Source organism: Ammodytes marinus (genome assembly GCF_949987685.1).
Source record: "Ammodytes marinus genome assembly, chromosome: 5".
Classification (NCBI taxonomy): Eukaryota; Metazoa; Chordata; class Actinopteri; order Uranoscopiformes; family Ammodytidae; genus Ammodytes; species Ammodytes marinus.
The window spans coordinates 15,803,496-15,809,905 of NC_137234.1; positions in this window are offsets into that span (position 1 = coordinate 15,803,496).

A 6,410-nucleotide genomic window follows, 5' to 3' on the forward strand; every position below is an offset into this window, starting at 1 on the left:
GTCATGGCTGAAGAGATGGTTCTCAACTTTGATCCAGAGTGAAATATCAAAACAACTATTGGATGCATTGCATTGAAATTTGGCACAAATAGTACTGGTTCCCAAAGGGTGAACCCTAATGACTTTGTTGATCCCTTGATTTTTTCCTCTAGCGGCACCATGAGGTTGCCATTGGTCTTTGTCTAGTGAAATATCTCAACTGGTAGATGGATTGCCATTGAGTGTGGTAGAGGGATTAATGCTCCCAACTGGATGAATTAATATCACTTTGTGGATCGCTGAATTATCATCCATCACCAACATCAGGTAAAAGGTTGAATTTGTACTGTAGCGACTGCTCTCCAATAAAGGCCGCTAAGAGGCTTAATGGGCTCCAGGCAGTTACGCGTCCAAACAAATCTCCAACTCCGGTGATGAGTATAGTTTAAAGAGTTTAATGAATGAAAGGCAGAATTACAACGGATGAATGAGAACATGTAGATGGTGTTGAAAATAAACAAATAAAATATAAACTGCTGTAATTGAAGGTTATTTGACGTTGTTGACGATAAGTTGACGGTAAACAGAAAATAAAACAGGTGCGCCACTAACCCCCTTTGTATCCTAACCCTCGCCCGCCACAAGTGCCCCGGTATATAAACCACACCCACACCCACATGTGTCAATCAAAACGGAAGTGTATAACTTTTCAAAATAAACAATTTTGGCCCCTACAATTCCGGCCCCTAATTATTATGTTTCAAATTCAAATAATAATTACCCATTTGACATGACAATCAACACAGTAAATATATTTTCTTGATCTTCTTTCTTCATTATTTGTAATCCAAAGAAAGAGTGATTAGTCAAAGTCATGTCTCCAGGAACAAAGTCAAGAGGTCAAAAGTTTGTTTGGGTCAGTCAATGATCCTCTGCCTCCAGTAGTAGGCAGACTTTGTTGATGGGCCTGGTCAGAAATCCGGTCTTGGACTTGATCCGAAGCTGACGTACAAGTCCCTTTTTGTCCATCATGGTCTCCACAATCCTTCCAGTCAACCAGGAGTTGCGAGGTGCTGAATCATCCACAATGACGACGATGTCTCCTGGGGTGAAGTTGCGTCTTATGTTGGACCATTTCTGTCGTTCTTCTCTTCCTGACTCGTTGCAGAAGCAGTCCTTTAATTCTGAGCATCCATGCTACTGCCCTTTTCAACTGATTCCAGGATGAGAAGTAATGGATGAAGTTGGTTGTTGGATCCACTACTTCAAGTGTTATTTGAGCGGCATTTACGGTTATGCTCTTGACTTCAGAGTCCTTTGGTGAAATTGCATCCAATCCATCAGGGTTCTGAGGCCACTCTTCCTGAGGACCAAGAAGAAACGGAGGTCCGTACACCCACATTTCCTTCTTTAGGAAAGCTTTAACTTTCCCACCTCTGGAAGCCATGTCTGCGGGATTGTCATTTGTGTTGACATACCTCCACTGATGTTCATCTGAGGCTTTGGCAATTTCAGTCACTCTGTTAGCCACGAATGTTCGAAATCGTGTGGTCCTGTTCTTTATGTACTTGAGCACAGAGGTGCTATCAGTCCAAAATGTAGAGTCTGCTAGTTCCATCTGCAGCTCTTTCCTCAATATTGTGTCCATTCTGCCTGCCATGGTAGCAGCAGTCAACTCCATGCGAGGGATAGTGACTGGCTTCAAAGGAGCCACTCTGGCCTTTCCCATCACAAATGCACAATGTGTTTGGCCATGGTTGTCATGCAGTAACAAATAACTCACAGTTCCATAACCATCCTGACATGCATCAGCAAAATGGTGTAGCTGGGCAGATGTTACCGTTCCGAAGTTTGTAGGTTTGAAGCATCTATTGACTTTAAAGTCTTCCAAGTTATGGAGTTCCTGAATCCAGCTCATCCATTCCTGCACAAAAGAGTCTGGTATCACATCATCCCAACCAGTCTTTTCCCGACACAATTCCTGTAGGATCCTTTTTGCAGTCAGGACTACTGGTGCCAACATTCCAAGGGGATCATATACAGAGCTGACAGTCGACAAAATCCCTCGTCTTGTCAGTGGTCTGTTTTTGAGGATGATTCTGAACTTGAAGACGTCAGACTGAACACACCATTGTACACCTAACATCCTCTCCACAGGTAATTTGTCATGGTCCAAATCCAGATCCTTCATTTCTTTTGCTCTTTCCGTTTCAGGTATGGCAGCCAATACATGACGACTATTGCTTATCCACTTGGTGAGTACAAAGCCTCCCTTGGAGCAAATGGCTCTTAACTCGTGATAAAGAGCTATTGCGTCCTCTTCTGAAGCTGCTGAAGCGAGGCAGTCATCCACATAAAAGTTGTTCAAGATGGTGTTGATAGTTTGTGGGCTGAACTGGCCAGTGTTGTCTTCAGCACATTTCCTCAGGGCAAAATTTGCACAACTTGGAGATGATGTTGCTCCAAATAAATGCACCGTCATTCTGTATTCCACCATGTTCTGACTGTAATCTCCATCAGGCCACCAGACGAACCGTAGCAGGTCCCGATCTTCCTTTGGTACTTGCACTTGGAGGAACATCGCTTCGATATCCGCAGCAATGACAACAGGTTCTTTACGGAATCTAGCTATGACTCCAATCAAGGTGCAGGTGAGGTCTGGCCCCTGTAAGAGCTGAGAGTTCAGTGAAACTCCCCGATATGTAGCTCCACAGTCGAAGACTACTCGAAGTTTTTTCTTTTGTGGATGCAAAACTCCATGGTGTGGTAGATACCATTTTCTGCCATCACTACGTTCCAAGATCCCTTCTGGTACTTTCTCTGCATAACCCTTGGATAGCATGTCAGACATGAAGTTGGTGTACTCCAAGTGATAGCATGGATCTCTCTGGAAACGCCTTTTTAAGTTTAGTGTCCTCTGTTCAGCGCAGTTCTTATTGTCAGGCAAGCAGATTTTCCTGTCCTTCAATGGTAAGCCAAAGCAGTAATGTCCATTTACCAGCTTTGCAGATGCTGAAACCAACTCCAAGAACTGCTGATCTTCTTTTGAAGGTTCTTGGTCATCTTTGACACACTCAGGAAAGTCAATCTTGTACTGCTGCTCCCACTGCTCATCAAGTGTAACAACTGATATCCTGTTAACACTGATGTCTGACTGCTCCTGAGCATAATCATATTTTCCTCCCAGAGGTCCATTAACTGTCCAGCCGAGCAATGTTTTAACGGCATACGGTCCATCTCCCACACTTCTAATGACTTGAAGTGGTTCAAGAGCCTTTGGTACATCAGAGCCAATCAGCAACTCAATCTCACAGTCCAGTTCAGGTAAGTGAATATTCTTCAAATGAGACCACTGTTTGATGTCATTTTGATGTGGGATGTTTCCTTTGTGCACAGGCATTGTCTTCTGTGTGTACACACATGGGAGATCACAGAACTCAGTGCCATTCAGTCCTGTTACCTCTAGGCCTGAAACAATGCTGGTTTCCACGACCTTCCTTTGACCCATTGTTCTCAGAAGAATATTTGATTTTCTTCCCTGGAGATTGAGTTTAGTCATTAGCCCCAATGTGCAAAATGACGCAGTGCTTCCCGGGTCAAGAAATGCATATGTATGCACTGTTGTGTTCCCCTTCTTTGCCTTTACTTTCACAGGCACTATTGAGAGTTTGCAGTTGTCTTCACCGGCCCCAGTAAGACCACTTGTCTGTACCGAGGCTATGGCTCCGATGTCGGCTTCTTCTTTTGTTGGAGATTGATGTTTGTCCATTTCGTTCCTTCTTTGGTGGATATGCAGCATCCGAGGATGCTTCAAATTGCATATGTTGCAGCTGAGTCGCTTCCTGCAGTCCTTACTCATGTGTCCCTTCTGCAGACAACCAAAGCAGGCTCCATTTTCTTTTAAGAAAGTGATTTTCTCATGATGTGCTTTCTTTTCCAATAGGAAACACACCTCCAAAGCATGTCCACCTCCACAGAACATACACCTTTTTACAGCCGGCCAACTCTCCATTTTCCTAGGTCCATTTCCATGTTTCTCATGTGCAACTGTCACAGTGGTAGCAAATGCACTTCCTTTGATTCTTGGATGCTGTGGTTTTGACATAAAACTCCTTCCATCCTTGCTTGGTGTTGGAGTGTCTCTGATGTCTCCAAACACTGGATCAGTTGCAATCCTCACTTGTTTTTCCAGGTAATTAACCAGATCCCTGAAGGTAGCTCTTTGTTTGTACCTTTCCTGAAAATCACATGCCACAGATCTCCATTTATCCCTCAGTCGATATGGCAGCTTCTTTATGATAATTAGCAGATTAGCAGACATGTTGAGCTCCTGCATGTTGTTGACATCTTCCATGGCATTGCAACATCCTCTTAGAAACAGAGTGTATGCTTGTAATGTTTTTGTGTCATCTGGTTTTATTGACGACCATGAAAGAGCCTTCTCCATGTAGGCTGTAGCGATTTTATGCTCGTTGCCAAAGTGCTCCTGCAGTAAGGACTTTGCCTTCCTGAATCCTCTTTCTGCTGTCATATGAAGGCAGCTCCTCACCATTTCTCTAGGTTGTGCTTCTGTATACTGTTCGAGATAATAAAGACAATCTGTGGGGTTTGGGTTCTTGCTTTCAATATTGTGTTCAAAGGATTTTATGAATGTTTGAAATTGAAGTGGGTCACCATCAAAACGACGAATCTCTTTCTTGGGCATTAAAGAGAGAGACTGTTGCTGGACCATTAATGCAGTGATGTCATTTTGCTTTTCCATGATATGAATCATATTACTCTGTTCACCATTGCTTGGAGCAGGCAATGTTGTAGGTACTGTAACATGTGCATCCATAGTCAATGTATTTGACTGGACTGTCACTGGCACTGTGGGGAGAGATTGGGTTTGCGTAATGTCTCCGTCAGCAGTGGCAATCATTTTTGTTCTATTTTCATGTTGTGTTTTCACCATATATGAGTTCATACCATCTGACGCTCTTGATCGGTGGCTACGCACACCAGATCTACTTGAGGCTCTGAGAATTTTCATTTTTGCCATTGTAGCAGCAAGGTTTCCATCCAGTTCCAGTTGCTCTTTTTTCCTCCTTAGCTGCTCCTCTTGTGCTTCTATGGCATGTTTATCTTTAAGCATTTGTTGTTGCACAATAAGAGCAGCCATTTCAGCCTCAGCCTTGATGCATGCAGATGAGGTGGTGGACAATCTTGAGCATGAAGAATGTGATTTGTGACTCCGGTTTGTAATATTTGACACACTGTCACTTGGATTTATTTCATCCTGCATGTCAGATATCGCTTTATTCTGTTGGGAAGGAATGGCAGGTTGAACATCAGAGTGTGGTATATTTCCCTTTAATTCAACAGGTGCCTCCTCTTCAGTTGGAATGGGAAAGATGACTGATTGTGCAGTTAACACATCTGTAGTCACCTTTCTTGCTTGCTGACAGGGTCCTTCAATCTCAGAGAGCCATGTTTGGACATCATCAGTGAAGTCTGTGTTGTGTTTTATTATGCGTCCAAACCATTCATTTTGTGTTACCTTTTCCTCTTTGGGAAGTAAAACCATCACTGACTCATGTGTTGCATTTGCATTTTCATGCAGTTGTTTGAGTTCATCCAGTTTGAATTGCACTTTCTTTGCATTTTCATCACATTTCATGAGCCCTTTCATTTCAAGTGAGAGCTCTTTCATTTTTGTCACATTAGATTGACGTTGCTTTTGAAGAGTTTCCATTTTGCAAGCCAGCGCTTTGGCTGTAAGCTTGACCGTTCTCTTCTCCATATTTTCCATTTCATTTGCGTCACTCATTATGCGAACTTTCAATTTTCACAATTCACCAAAGCACAGAGCAACAGACAAAATGTAATCCGCAATGACATTGATTCAGCCAATATGCGATTTCCACACAACAGCACAGCACAGCACAGCGGCGGCCTCAGCCCACCACGCGGTCAAATCAGCCCAAACAATTGCCGATCGCGACAACCAAGCACGCGCAACACAAGCCAAAACAAACAGTCCCCAATGGACAAAACGGCAGCCTTCCAAACTGTGTTCAACTTCAAACAAATACACAGAAGGATCAACAAACATACCGTTTCTGATGGCTGTGATGCACTGCTGTCACTCGCGCGTTACACCGCTGCTGCAGCTGTCAATTGTGTCTCTGATCCAAGGCGTCCGTGGAAAAGAGTCCAATGTTGCTTAGTTCGTTCACTCCAAAACATCGAGATCCAAGCGGTAAGAGCAACGTTGAATCCCGTCCATGCCGTGGTGTTTTTGGATTGTGTTTTCTGTTTACTAATTGTAGCGACTGCTCTCCAATAAAGGCCGCTAAGAGGCTTAATGGGCTCCAGGCAGTTACGCGTCCAAACAAATCTCCAACTCCGGTGATGAGTATAGTTTAAAGAGTTTAATGAATGAAAGGCAG